The 20,674-nt window shown below is 40.5% G+C and overlaps 1 protein-coding gene across 2 annotated transcripts in view; it reads right to left on the reverse strand.

Moving 5' to 3' along the window:
* The window catches only part of LOC143275203 (uncharacterized), an 82,432-nt gene extending 73,954 nt beyond the window's left edge, over window positions 1-8,478 (reverse strand). For both annotated transcript variants that reach the window (XM_076579176.1, XM_076579174.1), the window contains exon 1: window positions 8,385-8,478. The gene's annotated coding sequence lies outside the window, so the exon portion shown is untranslated. The remainder of the gene's footprint in view (window positions 1-8,384) is intronic.
* Window positions 8,479-20,674: the final 12,196 nt, after the last annotated feature.

The raw sequence follows: 20,674 nt of genomic DNA on the forward strand, positions 1-20,674 counted from the left end.
TAATTTATTAAAGTTCTAAATAATAATAATAATATAATGATAATAATAATAATAATATTTTATCTTTATACAGCGCTATAATACAAGCATAAGCAAGCTCTCAGCGCTTTACAATCCAGTACCTAAAGTGAAACAAGAAAGCATATAAAAAGTAGTAGAAACATAAAACAGAATCATTAATATTATAAAAACACAATGCATAAAACTCACAAAGTAACATACTCTTAATACTACAACTGTTACACTCCAACACTCACACAAACACATACACACAGAGACACACATTTGATTAAATGGCTGAGATAACAGCAATTTTCACTTAAAATACATAAAAAGGAGCATAACTGCAATTTGCATGCCATAGATTTTGTAAAAATTGTAAAAGTTTTGGATAGAAAAGGTAAAAGGGGTAAAAATCGGCAGTATTTCTCCCTTTCAAACCACACTACCACCATCCATCTACCCACCCCCATTCTCTCTACTCACCCATCAAACACACTCACATTGCCATGAGCCTGGGACAACAGCACTATGTGAGTTATGACAAGTATTTTTTTAAAGAGATAAGTTTTAAGATTTGCTTTAAAGGTAGATAGTTGAGTTCTTTATCTGAGAGCAATAGGCAGAGAATTCCAAGTTGTTGGGCCGAAGACAGAAAATGACCTCTTTCCACAGGAGTTAAGGAAGTATCGGGGAACAGTTAGCTGGGAGGAATCAAGAGATCTCAATGTTCTGTTTGGCAAGTACGGGTTAACAAGCTCATAGCAGTGACAGAGGTGGAGAAAGACAGGCAGCTTCTCCTGCATGTATTCGGGACAGCCAATAGGGGTCAGGCTGGGCATCAACTACCTCATGTGAACTAAGAAATACATGTCAGACTGCAAAGTTATCTGAACCTACTTTAAAAGGAACTGTTAAACCGAGTTGGTGCATTGATCCAAGTATGTGTCAAACCATCACATTTCTAAATTATAATGTTTGTGGGTTGATTCGGAAGTTGTCTAATCAAGATTTTGTAGATTTTATAACCGCTTATGATTTCATTACATTGACTGAAACTTTTGTTACAGAAGATATCGATTCAACTATTTTCAAAAATTATGACTGCTTTATTTCCAAAACGACAAAACTCACGAAGCAAGGGAGGCATTCAGGAGGAGTTATGGTGCTTGCAAACAAACGTTTTTCCAAATTAATCTCCCATATAAAAACTGATCAAGATAATGTCATTGTATTAAGACTGTCTAAAGAATTGTTTGGGAGTGAATGTGATGTCATGCTTATCTCATCTTATGTAAGACTATATGATTCCAGCTATTGGAAAAACAATCATGGTGGATATGGTGTAGAAATAATTGATGAATGTATCATGCCTCTACATGAAACATATGGTTATTTTCATATTCTTCTCTCTGGAGACTCTAACACTCTCACTGCAAACAAAAACTATGAGCCCACAGAGGACAATTTTGAGCAGATAAGTAGCAATGTTACACTGGATGATCACACATTCGCAAGAAAGTCTGATGATTTAGAAATAAATCTTTTGGGGAATCAGCTGGTTGATCTGTGTAGGGTTACAGATTGTTTTATTGTGAACCGTATGGTACAGTGGAATTGTGACTCTGCATGTACATTCATGTCTGACAGTGGATCAAGTGTAACTGATTATTTTTTGATGTCCTGCAGCTTATTGACTCAATTGTCAGATATGCAGTTAGTTGTTAAAGAACTTTAGAATCTGATCATTTGCTAGTACAGCTGACATTGTTTACCGAGGTAAGAACTGATACAAATTCACAGAACAATATTAAAGGAAATGGATACAATACTACAGAGAAAATAGTTTGGAATTTAGACAAAGAAGACGAATACATACTTACAAACGAAGAGGGATGGACAAATCTGAACGAAGCCATAAACCAAACAGACAAAGATATTGACTTAGCATTGGCATTATTTAATCAGTACTTACTTGGAGCTGCTGAGTGTATGGTAAAAAATGTGTCTCATAGAAAGAAGTCACAAGGAGCAGAATGGTTTGATGAGGAATGCAGGCAGGCAAAGTGGGAATGTCGAAGACTGTTACGTTTATACCGAAAGCACAAACACTTCGGACGTTGCACATGTCAGAACAGACAGATGACGTGCATGGAAAACAGAAGTGAATCATTTTGCAACTGTAAGTGTCCAGAAATGAGAATATTGTATGTGGAAAGTAGAAAAACATACAGAAAATTATTAAAAACCGAAAGGACGAGTTTCCGGTGAGAAACAGCAGAGAAACTGTGTAAAAATATGAATAGGTCTTTGATCTTTTGGAATTATCTGAAAAGAATAGGTTTAAAGAATAAATCATGCAACAGTGAAAATATAAGTATTCAGCAATGGTTTGAGCATTTCCAGGCAGTATCCAGTTTTAATGAAGAGAGTACAGATAATCAAATAAACATAGAAAGCATTACCCAGGAAGAAGAAGAACATGCTTTAAATCAAGTAATCACACATCAGGAAGTAGAGAAATCCATCAAGAAAATAAAATGCGGAAAAACCAGTGGAACCGATTGTGTTACAGGAGAAATGTTGAAAGCTGGTGGACACAATGTTATTAACTTTTTAACGATGCTATTTAATAACATTTTTGATAGTGGCATATATCCCAAAGAGTGGGCCAAAGCTATAGTGGTACCAATTTTCAAAAAGGGTAACCTGGATAACCCTGATAACTACAGGGGTGTATCTTTAATCAATGTTACTTGCAAATGCTTTACTTCAATTTTGAATGAACGATTATATTCCTGGTTGGAGAAAAACAATGTAATTGTTGAAAACCAGGCTGGGTTTAGACAAGACTATTCAATTGATCACATATTTGATCTGTATTCAATTGCCCAGAAAATATTAAGTAGCAATGGTCGAAAACTCTATGTGGCTTTTGTTGACTTTAAAAAGGCGTTTGATTCTGTCCATCATAACAAATTGTTACAAACATTGCACAAGGAGGGGATGAAAGGTAAATTTTTTTGCTGCCTTCAGTCTGTGTGTGATTCTCTCATTTCATGTGTTCGTTCAAATGGAGAATACTGTTTTTTTAATGTCATGTAGGTGTAAGACAGGTTTGTGGGTTAAGTCCCACGCTCTTCTCATTTTTTTTATTAATGAGTTAGCCAATCATATAAATGATACTGGGGTTCATGGTGTACAGTTACTTCCCACTCTTACTGAAGTTTTCATTCTACTTTTTGCTGGTGACGTAGCTTTAATTGCAACTACACCAGGCAGATTACAAACACAACTTAACTCTTTGAAAATATGCTGTGATAGCTTGAGCTTAAATGTTTATAGAAGTAAGACTAAGATAACAGTGTTCAGAAAGGGGGGATATCTGGATAAGAAAGAAAAATGGATTTTTGAAGGAGTGGAAATTGAGGTGGTAAATACCAACTGTTACCTAGGATTCACATTCACAACTATGTTGAGTGCTAATGCAGGCAAAGGGCATCTAGAAACAAAAGCAAAAAAAGCACTTTACCTTCTATGCAGAGCATTTAACAATTGTAAAGAAATGTCCCGAGAAGTCTTTTTCAAAATATTTGACTCCAAAATCCAGTCTATTCTGAGCAGAGATATGGGGGCTGCAACATTTAGATAGCATCGAAAAAATACATTTATTAGCTTGCAAAAGATTTCTCGGTGTTCCCCTCAAAACACCCATTAAACTACTTAACTAGTGTACTTAGAATTAGGCAGATACCCATTATACGTTAACTCATACATTAAATCCGTAAAATATTGGTTCAGATTATTAGAAATGAATTTAGATAGATTACCTAAACAGGCGTATCTTATGCTAGTAAACTTAGATGGGAACGGTAAAAGGTGTTGGGTAACAGGAATTAGAGAAATTTTGCGTAAAACTGGATTCAGTTATGTGTGATTGAATCAAAGAGTTGATAATATGCAGATGTTTATATTACAGTTCAAGCAGAGACTGATTGATATGTATGTGCAAGAATGGTCAGCATCTGTCAGAGATAAGGAAAGATATGCTGTATATATTCATCCATGCAAGATGGTTTCAGAACTGGACTCTATTTTGAACATTTGGATATCTACTGCCTCAGAGTCGCTTTGACACAAATAAGACTTGGAGTCTTGCCGCTAAATAAGAACTATGAGAGATACTCTGAAAATCCGGTTGCAAGGTTTTGCCCATTTTGTAAAGGTGTGAATGAGGACGAATATCATTTTATATATTCATGCCCTTTGTATGTCGATCTTAGAAAAAAGTTTCTTGGTTTTTATGGCAATGTTCACATTAACATTCTGCTGGACAGTGTAGATAAAAAATAAAAAATAAAAAACCGATCTCATTCTGTAGCAAAATATATTTTTCATTCAATTAAGCGCAGACAAGAAGCGGTAACTAATCAATTAAGAAGAACATTTCTAGGTATGTGTGTGATAGTAAATGTTGACTGAAAATCCATTTTCATTAAAATGATGAATATATATCTGACATTATGGGATATATTTATGCCAATCCTGTACAAAATCGTTGTTGTTGTTACATGCAACTTCAGAGTGTTGGATAATTTCTAATATTCATAGGAATGTCAATGGAATGCTATTGTTAGCACATCCCCCTTCCCAGCATCCCAGTGCAATGATGCATATGGCTTGAATACAATAAAACATTCATTCATTCATTCATTCATTCAATGTTCTGTTTGGCAAGTACGGGTTAACAAGCTCAGAAAGATATGAGGGTGTGGTATCACAATTCAGGCATAGACAGGCAACTTTATATTCAATTCTGGCTTGAACAGGCAACCAATGAAGTGTCCGCAGGAGAGCAGTAACACATTCTCTCCTCGACTTTTTAAGGACGAGGCGAGCTGCACTATTCTGTATTTTCTGGAGCTTGTAGAGTTTATCATTGGGAAGGCCAGCTGTGAGAGAGAATTGCAATAATCTAGGCCGGATAAAATGAAGGCAACAGCAAGTTTGCTGGCAGCATCAACAGACAGGAAGGGGCGGATTTTACTAATCTTATGAAGCTGAAAGTAAAGAACTTTACACAGGTGGTTCACATGAGTTTCTATCGTGAGGGATGAATCCAGGTAAAAAACCATGATTGCGGACAGAACTAGAGAAAGAAATTTCTATGCCAGAACAAATGATAGACGTTGTATTTATCTGCTTGAGCTTATTTTTATTACCAGTCAACATCAGTTCTGTTTTGTCATTATTCATTTTTAATTTGTTTTGTTTCATCCACTTTCCTACACTTTCTATACCAGTTTTAAATTTAGAAGCTAAACACAGAATTTCAGAGGGAATAGTAGAATCATACAGTTGAGTATCGTCAGCAAACAGATGATAGTGAGGTACAGACTGTTGGATGATCAAACTTGATCAAACTTAGGCATTGTGTGTACATTGTAAAGAGTACTGGTCCCAGGACGGAACCTTGTGGTACCCCATATCTAAGCACAGACAGAACAGACTGGTTTCCCTTGTGGTACCCCATATCTGAGCACAGACAGAACAGACTGGTTTCCATTTACAAGGACAGAGTGTGTGCGACCTGATAAGTAGGAATGAAACCATTTCGGAACAGTACCATTGAATCCGAACACAGCACACAATCTTCTGACCATAATGTCATGGTCTATCGTGTCAAATGCTAATAATATTTGCCCATTTGGCATTTTTGACATCAATCAAATCCAGAGTTGAGGTCTCACTTGTGTGTGTGTGTGTGTGTGTGTGTGTGTGTGTGTGGATCCAATCCAGAGTTGAGCCACTTGAGGTCTCACTTGTGTACACGAATGTGTGTGTGCGCTCAGATCACAAGATGTGTGTGTGTGTGCATGTAGATATGTGTGTGTGTGTGTGTGTGTGTGTGTGTGTGTGTGTGTGTGTGTGCTGAATCAACACATCAGTCAGCTGGTGTGTGTGTGTGTGTGTGTGTGTGTGTGTGTGTGTGTGTGTGTGTGTGTGTGTGTGTGTGTGTGTGTGTGTGTGTGAATGTGTGTTTTCCTGAATCAATCCATGGGTCAGCTGGTGTGTGTGTATGTCTGTGTCTGTCATTGTGCACAATTGGCTTTTTAACTAGTCATGCTGAAGAATACATTCAATGATTCATGCCTTATTTTTAAGTTATAATTGGGCTTCCTTGGTAATGGTGCTGTATCTATATGGTGAAACGATAATATGGTCGAATCACTGTTTTGTACCTAAACAAATACTACATCTTGCTGCATAATCTCCATACTTCTTACACACTGATACTGATACAATTGGCAGATCTACTACTCATTCATTTGTGCAATGACACACCATGACAGAAACAACATACAAACCTTACAATTATGCGCAACAAAGCAATTTTCTACAATGGGTATTCGTTTAATCACAGAATCACAGAAATGTTTGGCTATAGGCTAAAAGCCTTTTGCCCTCATAATCAGTGTCCATTTATGTGCTTTTGGATCACTTGTTGTGAACAGACCCTTGTTTAAATCTGGCATAGTGTATACTATATTTCTCTACAGCTCAATAAAGATTTAACTCTGTGGAAAATACATGGTTCTTAAACTTTTTGTCAATGTGATTTTTAAAGGCGTTTACCGATGGTGCATTGATGGTGTCATAGGAAAGGTTATTCCACAGATTTATGATACCGTTAGTAAAGAACTTGCGGAACTGGTTAGTTACGAAATTAGTTTTGTTTATTTTGAAGTTGTGCCCTCGAGTTTTATCGTAGTTAGTCATAGTAAACAAGGAAGAGGTGGTGCAAGGATCATAAATATTGTGCATGATCTTATATACTTCAATGAGATCACCTCTTAATCTTCTAAACTCTAGGCTAGGCATATTAAAAAGAGCCAGGCGCTCCTCATAACTAAGATCACGAGTACTATTAGTATTACTAGTTATGTACTTGGTAAATCTGCGTTGTACTCCTTCAATCATATTTATGTGCTTTTTAAGGTAAGGGCACCATACTGAGTTTCCATATTCAATAATGGGTCTAACCAGAGCTTTGAACAATGGAATCATAATTTTGGGAGATTTATTAGTTATAGTTCTCACAAGAAGACCAGAAATTTGATTTCCCTTTTTCACTATATTATTTATATGTGCCTCAAAGCTTAGTTCTGGATCCATTGTGATCCCTAAATCTCTTTCCGCTGTTGTACTATCCATTGTTCGAGTTACCCCCTTTTCCTGTATCGTGTATTGATACTGTGGATTATTCTTTCCAAGGTGCAGAACTTTGCATTTCTCGCTGTTAAATTGCAACAGCCAAGTATTTGTCCATTTAACCAGATTATGTATACACATTTGCAAGTGATCTCTATCTTCTATATTTCGGATGGCAGAGTAAGCCTTAAAGTCGTCTGCAAAAATTTTTACTTTACAATCTACCTCACCAGGCATATCATTTATAAAGTATATGAACAAGGTTGGGCCAAGAACACTACCTTGTGGTACACCACTAGTTACCTTAACCTTTGATGATTTACTACTATTTACACTTACAAACTGTGATCTTCCATTTAGAAAGTCTCTGATCCACAATAGTAGTTTGCCTTTTATCCCATAGCCTCCTAGTTTATTCATGAGTCTGTGATGGGGAACTGTATCGAAAGCTTTCCTTAGATCAAGGTAGACTGCATCGACTGGTGCCTTCTCATCTAGCATGACTAACCAATCTTGTAATGTAACAAGTAGTTGAGTAACACACGAGCGCCCTCTGGTAAATCCAAACTGTTCTCTAGATAACAAATCATGTTTGGTTAAGTGTTGGCAGAGAGCCTCTTGAATAAAACCCTCAAAAACTTTACAGACAACTGATGTTAGACTGACTGGACGATAGTTACCTGCAGAATTCTTGTTACCTTTCTTAAAGATAGGTCGTACTTCTGCTTCTTTCCAAGCTTTTGGTATTTCACCCTTATCTTGTGTTCTATCAAACAAGATCTTAAGTGGATGAGCAATAACTTCAGCAAGCTCTATTAATGCTCGTGGGTGTATCTCATCAGGTCCTGGGGACTTCGATGGGTTTAGGCTCTTTAGAGCTTTTTTCATGTTTAAGATGATAAATAATTTATAAGTATTTGCTTTTCAAATTTTGGTGAAAGTCATACAAGTCTGTAAAATTGTCTCACATTAAGAATTATTTCTCATTCTGGTTCTATCGCAAATATTGCGATCAGGGAAGACATGACAAGGGAGGTCACCCACCACCCACGAAACGGAAAATAAAGTTGGTGCGTTATTTTCGCGGCACAAACCTTTATGGAGATTGCATGCTTTGCAAGCAGCAACTATATTGATGCCAAGTTACTCAAGGTTCTTCAAAAAATACTTACCAGAAGTAGCGTTCCTTTGAAAGATTATATTACGGTAAAAACGTATCGGCTCTTGGAGTGCTGAAAACACGCAGCTGTTTCCCTTGGATTGTTGTTCCATTTGCGAATAAACCAAACTGAAAATACGCCGGTGTAATGGTACCTGAAAACATGCACCAAAAAAAAAAAAGGGGGGGGGGGGATAATTTACCAAATAATCTGTCCCAGTCGTTCTCACCAGCTGTCAATTCCATTTCAGAGTTCGTTCGACCAGCTGAAACAAAGATTTGACGCATCTATTCTTGTCTGCTTCGGAAAGATCACAATCATTTGGGAGATGAATCTGGATCTGGATCTGGTGATGTGCGTCAGTCGCAGACGCCACTTCTGGCGATATAAACGCGACGGAACTAGGAGGACGCATGTACATAGCAGAAAAAAATAGTCTAAGAAAGACTTAAAGAAAACTGTCTACCCTGGGTTAAGACCATCAAACCCCCGGTTCGGCCGGAAGGGTCCAGGCCCCACTGCCAGAAACAAGACCCTAAAAAAAATAATAATAAATAAAATAAAATAAAAATTTAGTGGTTGCTGGTCACAGGCTCAGATGGTGATCTGGTCAGCGCTGATGAAAATGCGCTGACGGAGCCTGCGGTGGCAGTGGCCTCACTCAGTTGGTTCCACTCCATGGCAGTCCTGTGAAGAAGGAGCTACGACCGGGACTATATTGCTCTGTTCTCGCGTCAGGGACCTGTAATCCACGGGAGTGGTTGATGGCCTGTCTTTCTAGTACATTTGTTGTTTTGAATCCCTCAAACCTGGTGGGCTTAATTCTGCGGCAGTTTGTGGGGGCCGGAGTTAGGAGTTTATCCAGTCCGCTGGGATAGCTTGGAGGACACCCTCTTATAGAAGAGGCTGAGGCGTTGGTGCCTGCGTCTTTCCTCCAGGGGCGGCAGGTTTAGTTCCTTCAGCACGCCACATACGCATCCGGGGTTCCTGGACTTGTTCTCTCTGGTAATAAAGTGTGCTGCTTGGCGTTGCACTCTCTCCAGCTTCTCGATGTCCTGCCTCTGGTATGGGTCCCACACTGTCGCGCTGTATTCCAGCTTGGATCTGACCAGTGCCGTATATGCCACTAAGGCTGGCGCCTGCAGTCTTTGGGGCAGTTCTGGAGGTTCTGGCGCAGGAATCCTAGGGTCGATCCAGCTTTGCGGCAGATATTGGAGATATGTGGGGACCATTTCAAGTCGCTCGCGATTTGTACTCCGAGATAGGGTGTCGGTCTCTTGTAGTACTTGTTTCAATATTACTCCTCTTAGGCCACAGAGGTAGGACTAAGTGCTTTTCGTGTGATGGAGAGCAGATAGCACTTCTGGGCGTTGAAACGCATGCCCCACTTCTTAGCCCATTCTTCTAGGTTTCTGAGATCTGCCTGCAGGGTCAGATGGTCCTGGAAGCTGCGGATTTCCGCGGGTACAGCAAGCAGTCATCAGCGAAGAGCCGTCCTGTTGATCTCACTGATTCCGGCAGGTCATTGATGTGGCAGAGGAAGAGTAATGGACAGAGCACTGTGCCTTGTGGGACGCCCGGCGGATTCAACTGCTGCTTCTTCGGATGCCTCGCCGTCCAGAACTACCCTCATCTTTCTCCCTCCCAGGAAGTTGTTGAGCCATGTGTAGATTGGGCCGTAGTGATCCATTTTATGCAAAAGTTTGCTGTGGGGTACCGTGTCAAAGGCTTTGCTGAAGTCAAGGACAATCACATCTGTCTGCCACCCAGCATCATTTGACTCATGGAGATCATTCGTCGTGGTAAGGAGTTGCGTCTCACATGAGTGGCCAGTCCTGAAGCCATGGTTTTTGTCCGATAGGATTCCATGCTTCTCTAAGTGTGTTCGGAAGTGTTGGCAAACGATATGCTCCAGAAGTTTACAGGCCCCTGAGGTAAGCGAAACTGGCCTGTAGTTTTCTGCTCGGTTTTTGTCACCTTTCTTATAGATAGCCGCGATGTTTGCTGAGCGCCAGTCAGATGGAAGTCTGGAGAGAGTGGTTGAAAATGGTTGTAAGGGGTGGAGCAATGGATTCATAGAGTTTTCAACACTCTGTTCGGTATGCCATCAGGGCCAGGGGATTTGGGTGGATTCAAATTCCTCAGCAGTTTCAGGATGCCGTTAATACCGAGCAGAACTGCTGCAGGAGGATCCGAGCTTTGGTGATGCTGTTGCTATGAAGAGTAGAGCCTTTTTTCAGGGGTGCTACTCCGACACTGTCCTGGCATCTCGCTTTCACATATCGCCGGAATGGCTTGGAGCTGTTCTCCTTCAGGCCGTTTTCAACTGTTGCGTTTACGTAATCCCATGCATGGTGTCTTGGTTGCTGTCCGCAGTTAACAAACAGCTTGTTGCAGACCCTAAGACCCAAGCGCAAGTTCTCAACAACCACTTCCAGTCCGTCTTCAGTGAGGGGTATGTATACACAAGCAAAGAGTTCCGAACCAAATGTTGGCCCCATAAAGGATGTTCAGCTGCCATCTATGCTGACTGGCCTAAATTGTCATATCAGAGGAAGACATCAACAAACTCCTTGCTAGACCCAACCCCCAAAAACCATGTAGTCCAGGCATCACCCCTGGGTTCTCACAGAACTGCGGTCGAAGCAGCCCAAATCCTGACCGGCCATCATCAGTCAACACCGTGGCTGAGTCATCAATCCACAGAGGCACATGGTAGTTCCATCACTGAGACTGGCAAAATAATAATGTTGTGCCCGTCTTCAAAAGGGGAGAGCTCCATGGTCCAGCCAATATCGGACAGTCTCCTTCTTAATTGTTCCCTGCAATATCCTGGAACGTGTGATAATCCGAGCACCCATGCAACATCGGCTCGGTAGTGCAACTGGAGTACTTCTACATGTACAACATCAGTGGTTTCCTCAAAGTAAGTTCCTGTGAAAGTCAACAAACAGATATCACAGAAGAGTCAAATGAGAACATGAACGGCCAGCAAGCAGATATCATCATAACGGAAACTTGCCAAATCGTTTGACAGCGGAGCCAGTCAGCAACACCGAGTCTCCGCCCGCCTATAAGCTACACCACTAGTGAAGTTCAAGGTTCTCAGTGACCAGCGGCAGTCAAAAGTAGTTAATGGGGTAGCGTCAGAATATGTTAGCATGCACTCAGGAGTTCAACAGGGATCCCTCGTTGGCCTACTCGTTGTTACTCCTGTTCGCCGACGACACTGCTGTCAACCACCTGTCTCAGTGCCTCATCACAAGACCAGCATCAACATGTAGATGGATTGTAAGCGTTTAGAAGACTGGGATCAGAGTTGGGGCACTGCGTTCCATCCATGGAAATGCACAGTCAATCCTGTCACCCGCAAAAATATCATAGTTTAGCCCCGAAGCTATCAACTTCACAATGGCAACACCTTGGCAACAATCATCTCTGCCAAGAATCTTGATCAGGTGTACCATCACCCGAGACCTCAACTGGACGAGCACATCAACACCATAATATGTGCAAAGCCAATAAGACACTAATTGGCTTCTTATGACAAAACCCCAAGATATGCGCATCCCGCTTGAAGGTGACTGCCTACAAATCTTTGGTCTGACCCTGGAATATGCTTGCACAATATGGGACTCCCACACCAACATCACCGAGATTGAGGCTATCCAAAGCAAAGCTTCTTGCTTTGTTGTGAACCATTAACACAACACTTCCAGTGTCAACGGACTTGGATGGATCTTCCTCCAACATTTCGGAAGAGTGGCAAGGTTGGCCATGTTGTACAAGGTTCTGAACAACCAGGCTGTAATCGACAGGTTCAAGATTGTCCCCGGCCCTGTTTGGCAGAGAAGAGGTCATTCCAACAACTGTGCCAGATTCAGTGCCGAACCCAGTATAGGAAATTCTCATTCCTTCCAAACACCATCATGAACTGAAATGAGCTGCCAGAAACAGATGTGGCAGCTGGTACCCTTGATACACTCAATAGTGTCAAACTGTTAAATTCCACTATAGCTTGTTAGATTAAACACGAATGGGTACCCCCCTAGCCCCCACCCCACCCCCATCCCAGTCTCTTCCATAGAACACTACTTTATTTCCAGTTTGTTTGGGGGGACTGAGTCATCCTTAGCATGGCTGAGGTCGGCTAGTCCCTGAGTGAGCAAAAAGCGAAAAGTAGTGGTCTGCCTCAAAAGTCACACAGAGTAGATTTCCCGTTATCATATCCTTCCTTCATCTAAGTATTTTACTTTCCATCAAGGCATATATACCTCCAAGCTTCCTCCACGCGTGCAGAGTAGGCTAATCAATACGCAGGAATTTGAGTGGGACTGAAACAAAAAAGTTTACTGAGGCTGGCGAAAATAATGTTGTTTACGACCCCAGAAACTGTGCAGGAATCGCCGATGTTTCATTGTTCTACATGGGCCGATATTAACATTTAAAACAAAGCTAGCACACACTGAAACAAACACACACAAAAAATGATAATGTCAGTTTCACACAGGCTTAACATCTCAAAGCTGTTGAGGGCTTCTGTCTGAAAACCTGGAGGGCATTTGGCAATGAAGGGATCAAGTTGGAGAAAAAAGAGAAGAAAAAAATCTTAACATATCTGTGTCATTTGTCTAATAGTGCGGAACACAAAACTTAGGTTGGGACACAGTTCCAGAGAATGAGGTTCAAAACAGTTGTTACATCTACATAGCAGCTGCATGGAAACGGACTTTCCACACTGCCGTTTGATTTGTGTCTGATCCCTCAACAGAACTGGGCTTGAACCCCCCACTCTACCCCCCGGAACCCCCTCAAACATGACTTTACGTATGCGTTCGTGCCACGGACATAATAAAAGTCCGTGGTTCGTGCTGACAAGCACACACAGAAAGGGTGAGTCACCTGACCTTGCGAACAATTTTTTCTTTCTTATTTTCTGTAACTGATAGTCACCTTTCCCAGAATGACGTCTAAATGAGCTTCTAATTGACGCATTGCCAGTCGAAAATACGTCACTCACACGTGGACGACACGGAAACTGGGCCTATCACTGACCACGGAATTGGAATGAAAGACTAAGCCATGCCCTATTCCAAAGCCCATGGATGCATTACACCCTCCTCTGTGGACCAAAGGGACGGAAGAAAACCTTGCATCTTCGAAATTATTCTGTCGGACCATATTCAAAAACAGATCCAGGAGAAGAGAACGCGCTGCGATAACGCCTTGCTTCGAGCCATTTCCATTCTTCAACAGACTCGAAAACTGAAAGAAAACGCTCGTGCTTTGACTGACGACTTTTCGGATTTGGAAACGCATTTACAGCACGTGGCAAATTTAAACACCAGATTTAAGCAGGAAATGGAAAGCAAAGTGCGGTGCTTGGACTACCAGACGTATCTTGGAAGGCTGATATCAAGCCTAGTGGCGGAATACGAGTGGGAGACGGAACGTTCTGGGAACAGATTCATCTCTCCTTGTGAATGGATGGAACTACATGCCGCTGGACCAAAGACTGGAAGGAAAGCACCTCGTAACAGAAGGCGGTCGCTGAAGACGCACGTGCATGTTGAAAAACATGCAGAGGGGTTACAATAACAGTGTCGAAGGACTTTGACACTGAGACGGATATAAGACACAGCAATTATTTAAGTTTATTTTCATCAGTGGCAAATACCAGAATCTTCAGTTGATAATAACAATGATGAAATAATTCAAAATGAGAAATAACAGTGATAATGGAAGAATTTATGAAAAAGACAGGAATCTCATAACAGTTGCGTGAAACTGTTCTCCACCAACTTCCCTCAGCCTTTAAAAAAGGGGGAAAAACAAAGAAAAAAACTGGAGGATTTGTATTTGCTAAAATGGCCTCATAACATGCAAAGGAGAATACTAACCAAATGAGAAAGAAGAGAAAACTAAAACTGGAGGATTTGTATTTGCTAAAGTGGCCTCATAACATGCAAAGGAGAATACTAACCAAATGAGGAGAAAGAAGAAAAAACTGAAACTGGAGGATTTGTATTTGCTAAAATGGCCTCATAACATGCAAAGGAGAATACTAACTAAATGAGGAGAAAGAAGAGAAAACTAAAACTGGAGTATTTGTATTTGCTAAAGTGGCCTCATAACATGCAAAGGAGAATACTAACCAAATAAGGAGAAAGAAGAGAAAACTAAATTCGTGGTTCACTTAAAAGGTTTTGTTTGTTTTCTCAATGTTCGGAAAGAGGATATTTGCTATAAGTGGATGGAAAAAGTTAGATTGATGGTTTATTCACGAGAGGTTTTTCTCTGTAAGTGTCTTACACCAATCACTGTCGACCTGAAGCCAAGTTTAATTTGCCAATATTTTGAAAAACAATGGAATATGCAATTATGCATTGCTGAATCTAGCTTGGATCATTCAATCCCCCCCTTTTTTCTCAGGTTTTTTTTTTCTTTAAAAAAACAACAACATTTTTTACTTCCAAGCATTTACTTTTTATTCTGTTTTGTAAGTGTGGTAAACTGCTGGTAATCTTGACAAAAGCAAGGAAGTGTAACCATTTATTTCAGTTGCCTTTATATTCTCTTCAGTTGACTTTTCCAATGTTCTCTTGATCATTGATGACTTTTTCCGATGACATGTTGATATTACGTAATATAGATTATCAAAGGTGATATATATCTGATATGCGGGTTGAATTAATATATTAACTGTAGGATTTTCTCTTGATGACTACTAAAAGTTTACATATATAAATATATGCATGCAGATTGTATGTATTAATTGCAGAATTTTCCCGTTCTCTTCGATGACCTTTTCCTCCTGACATTTTGATTAATATTATGTTATGTAGACAAACAAAGGTGAAAGATATATATGCTATGAATCAGTATACTTGCCGACACGGACCATTATTTAAAAGTTGTCACTGGCTCTTAAAACTTGTAACGGGGTATGAAGTTGCTTTAGTTTTTAAAGGTATTAAAATCCACCAAGTCTCTCAGTGTTTTCGGCGTTGGCCAAATCGTGCCAGTGTAATATACATACGCGCGCGCATATGCGGCATTATGACACACGTTTAAACACATGCACACACATGACTGCAAATAAAACATATCTAAACAAAACAAAATGTCACTTGGGAAAGTATCTGCGAAGTTTTGTTTTCTCTCGGCAGACTGAAATGTTCTTTTATGATTAGAAAGCATGCCTCATGACAGCAGCAAATTTCGTCGTCATGAAGTTGCCACGCAGTGCATGACAAAACAAAAGATTGTTTTGTGTTGTTTACAAAGAAAATAGAAAAATAAAAGGGTTAAAGGTGTAATGCTCCCATAGACGTTTATGGCCATCGGAACAGTGAATTCATATTCCGGCACTGTGTCTTGGGCTCAAGTCAGGAAAGCGGGACTCAACCCTTTCCTTCTGCCGTTTTAACCTTCCGGCTCAACGAAGGCGGGTTCACACCTGGGTAGAGTGAGGAAAATCTGAGTCAAGTGCCTTTCCCAATGATACGACACCAGGTCGAAACGGGGTATCGAACCCTTACAATGCCTTATCGATTGTCAAACCTCGAGTCAAAAAGCGACGTATCAAAAAGAAACTATATTTCAAGTCACACCCACCCACACTGAGTTACGGTGAGATCGTTTTATTTCTTCTTTTTTTTTCTTTTCTTTTTTTCTTCTTTCTTTCTTTTTCTCACCGCTACACAGTTGAACATCGACTTGCCGATGACTGTCGCGGTTGAACTTGATGCAAGCTGGGTATAGCTGCATGCTAAGTATTTCGTATCTCCATAACCCACCGAACACCGACATAGATTACGGGATCTTCAACTTGGGTATTTAATCTTTTGCATGCGTATCACGAAGGGGGTTCAGGCACTAGCAGATCATCACATATGTTGACTTAAGACGATGAAAAATCTCCATCCATCACCCACTAGGTGCGCCGAACCGGGGATCGAACTCAGGCGAAATCCAGCGCTCTGACCCGGCAATCGGCCACCGCACGCGTAAGACTAGTTTATTACATCACTTGCAAAAACCATAGCTGTTGGTGTGATGTGACGTAGTCTGTACTTAGTCGAAATCTCTCCCTGTCACTCTCTCACACACTGTTGTTGTCTTTTTTCTTTTTCTTTTCTTTTTTGTTTTGTTTGTTTTGTTTTGTTTTTAGATGGCACAAGACTTCTGTGTGTGTCTGACTGTGAGCAGAATGAGCTGCAAAGACTGAGGATACATCTGGGTGTGTTGGCTAAAGCGCATTGGTACAGGGCGTCCGGCGTACACGATTCGAGAAGTGGTGCAAATACGTTATGAGTGTGTGTGCACACGTGTGTGTGTTTGTATTGTGTGAAAGGACGGGTGGGTGTGTACGCATGTGGCCAGGTAGAGAGCGTCATTGGTCTAAATACGTGGACAGCGCATGTCTTCTTTGAGCCCCTTTGCAAACTGAAGCCAGCTGAACCGAGTCTTCAATCAGCCATTTTGCTACTCGTGTCAGTACAGCACGAAGCAGTAACTTCATCATCATCATTATTATTATGAGCATTTATACCTAATCTTGAAAATAAGCCTTAGGCGTTTACAAATAGGACAAAATCGTAAGTATCAAAAAAGAATAGATACCAAACATTGATAAAATAAAAAAAAATTCAAAAAATTCATCCCACCCACACACAAGCAAATGTGCATGCACGCATACAAGTCATTGCACACAATCACAAATAGTACATAATCAAAAATACTACCAACAAATTCAGAAACTCAAACCCACTCACTCACTGATAATCATTCTTGTTCATACTGGAAAGGGATGAGCTGTTGAAAATTATTCAGGAGTGGAAAAGGTGGGTCTTCAGACTGGATCTGAAAGATTGCAGCGAAGATGAGTGACGGAGAGGCTGAGGAAGTTGATTCCAAAGCATGGGGGTTTGGTATGAAAAACTGCATTGGCCATTCGTTTTGGTTCGAATATGGGGGATCCTAAGCAGGCGGTTGTCAGAAGAAGAGTGGAGTTGGTGTGAGGGTATGTAAGGATGAATGAGATCAGAAAGATACTGTGGACCAGTAGCCTCAATGGACTTGAAACAAAGAGAGACGACTTTGTAAGGTAATTCTTTCTTGTACTGGGAGCCATTGTAAAGCATGAACGAGAGGAGACATGTGATCAACTTAGAGGAACGAAAGACAAGATGAGCAGCATGGTTCTGGACTTTCTGAAGCCTAGCAATGAAGTAGCTGGGTGAACCGACAAGCAGGGAATTACAATAATCCAGGTGGGACTGCAGAAAGACATAGAGGAGAGTTTTGGTTGCATCTTCAGTCAGGAAACGACGAAAAGATGCAATCTGCGAATTTGAATTTTCAAAGTGACACAATTTGTCTATAATTGAAACATGCTGCTGATAGGAAAGAGACTGGTCGAGTATGACGCCAAGATTACTTCATATATATATGTAGCCGAGCGCTCAGCTGGCTACGATGCCTGCTTCACGGCAAGCTTTCACTTGCTCGGTTAGTAAAGCTGACATTCCCGTGTCTGCCTCCACAGTCGGTTTGCACTACGTGTCACTGTACTTTATTAACTTTGGTAAATAAACCATTGGCAGATATCACTGAATCAAAACACAAAATTTGGCATATCGTGGCGGCAAGCATAACACGATTTCATCAAAGATACACGGTCACAGTTCAGAAACTACCACCACTTAGCAGACGACTTTTCAACGGACTAACAGCCAGATAGGAGTCTCAGTATGGCGTCCAGCTGGCTTCAGCTTTCCTAGCCAGTGAGCTATCCATCTATTTTTAAGATAGTGAGAGGGCGTCCACGAGACTATTGCATCTCTTGTCATTGTGTGGTCATGGTGCATGCGTGAACTGTGGGCCGTGTGTGTATGGTGTGTACATGCGCGCGTTTTTGTGTGTGCATACCCACTTACGGGTGTGTACGCGGGCGTGAGAGCGCCCATTCTTGTTAAAACTACTTGACTTCTTTCTTCTATTGTTATTAATAGTTTTTCCTTTTTCTTAACTGACTTGCATTTATTTTTTTTCATTTTGTATACTGACGTATGCGTCAGTGAGTGTGCTCATTCTTGTTATAATTACTTGCCTTCTTTGTATGCTTCTTCCATTGTTATTTCTAGTTATTTTCCTCTTTCGCCTTAACTAACTGACTTGTGTTTAATTCATTTCATTTTGTTTAGTGTTTTCCTTTAATTTTATTCTATTTCACTTAGTTTACGGTTCAAACACACACACATACACACGAGTCAACATCAAGTTAATGGGGTGCTCTCTCTTTCACAGGCATCGTCGAGTACATGTCATGCTTGCATCCATGCGTGTGTGCGTGCATGCTTTAATTAATAATGCAAGTAATCGCATCAGTCGTTCACCAGACCTAAACCCCCTCGAGCACGTGTAAAACCTGCTTGGACGAAGGGTGCGGCAGAATCACCCACCTGCTGCAGATCTTCATGACCTGTTTCGTTTTCTGCAGCAGGAGTGGGCTGCCTTGCCTCAGAACATCATTAGAACAATTGTTCAGTCCATGAGGCAGAGATGTGGAAAGTGCTAGGCTTCAAATGGATGACACACACGCTACTATGTCATCCATACTACTGGCATTTGTGAATCGAATGACTTAAAAAAAAAAAAAATATTGTTTTAATTGTTTTTGACTTTTGTTTCGGGGTAGGTAATTTAGTGTTGATTTCTCTAAAAAGAATTGATGTTTTGATGAAATTTCACTCGTATACTGTTGTCAGATAATAAAAATTAGAAATTTGCCACATTTTGTATTCCTTATCTAATTTTAGTGACAGTTTTTCTGCCTGGCCCTTAACTTTCTTGGAATAGTATACATGTGGCAAACCCAGAGAATACTTGGGCTTTTCCATTGTCATACTTTGCCAAAATTGTCCTAAGGCCCTATCTATAGTGTTATACATTTGGAATACACCTTCACAACACCGGTGCTGGAAAAGCATTTGTTCGAGGCCTGAAAACTTTTGAGTATAGCATTTACCAGTGAAACATCTCAAGTAGCGGTCTATGACTAGTGCTGGAAATACACATGACTAGCGGGAAGCAAAGTATCCACATGTTTGAGTCCGGTATGGCTTGGGATCATACTTCCACCTCCAACCTCCTTCATGAGACCTTAAGTGGAACAACACATCTGTTTTCTGTAGACTGATGATGAGACCCCAAAACAGGGCACTGCATTGCTAATCATTTGATTATATGACTATAAAAAGTACAGGAATGACTCCTTAATCATGACTGAAAACATATTACAAGGTATATTAAGCAGAACATATTTAAAGAAAATTTTAAGCTAAATGTTTCCCCCTTTCACATTTACAGAATAACTGTCAACGTGAATATGACTATTGTAAAATAAAAGTGGCAAACACTCCTCTTTGTGTCATACATGCTGTCTATAGGAAACCAAATTAGGAACGTCCTTTGTCTCGTTGATCTAATGAAAATGGCAGATAATGATGGGGGAAATGTGAGCAATATCATGGAAACAGCCATTTTCCCTACCAAGAAAGGCTAACGGTATGAATTACTTTTGATTACTAAACCAGTTCAAGTAACACTATTTCCAGTGGGCTGCCAAATTAATTTTTAAAAAATGAAACTATCTGAACAGATATAGGCTGTTTGGTCACAGAATACATGACTGGTTGCTTACATAGTTGAATAGTTTCTGCGTTTCTTCAAAGCAAACGGTCGTTGGCGGTGATGATGGAATCGCCTACATATGTCTAACATGAATATTTCATTTGTCCAGACACTCCGACCCTTGAAGTTCCTAGTAATCTGTTTTGATGGCGTTTCGAGTTATCATTAAAAGTAGATGTTGATTGCCCTGCTTAACGACGGAAGCTTAGCTATTTTAATAATTTCTTCGTGACAAAAAAACGGAATTATCGACTGCTGTCTTCTTACCATTCCAATAGTAGCCGGACTTACATCAAACCGCTAGGCAGGCTTGAAAAATGCAATACAACAAAAACTGACCGCAAAATTTGCGCGCTTTTGGAAGGTTTTGATTGGGCTTAGGAATGTAGGTCAGTTTCTGTAAAAACAGCAAGTGTTGATTAATTTTTGTCGCCAGTGACTGCACCTGCTGTCAGTAGTGGTGGTTTGTGCTTCAGTGACAGTCGATCTCAGCTCGGCACATTGGATCCACATTTCATATAATACCCAAACAATGTACTTTCGTGTCTGTCGAACTTTGAACCTATTCCTGTCATTTCCATGACTTCACTTCTCGAACATAATAT

Source organism: Babylonia areolata, chromosome 30 (genome assembly GCF_041734735.1).
Source record: "Babylonia areolata isolate BAREFJ2019XMU chromosome 30, ASM4173473v1, whole genome shotgun sequence".
NCBI lineage: Eukaryota > Metazoa > Mollusca > Gastropoda > Neogastropoda > Buccinidae > Babylonia > Babylonia areolata.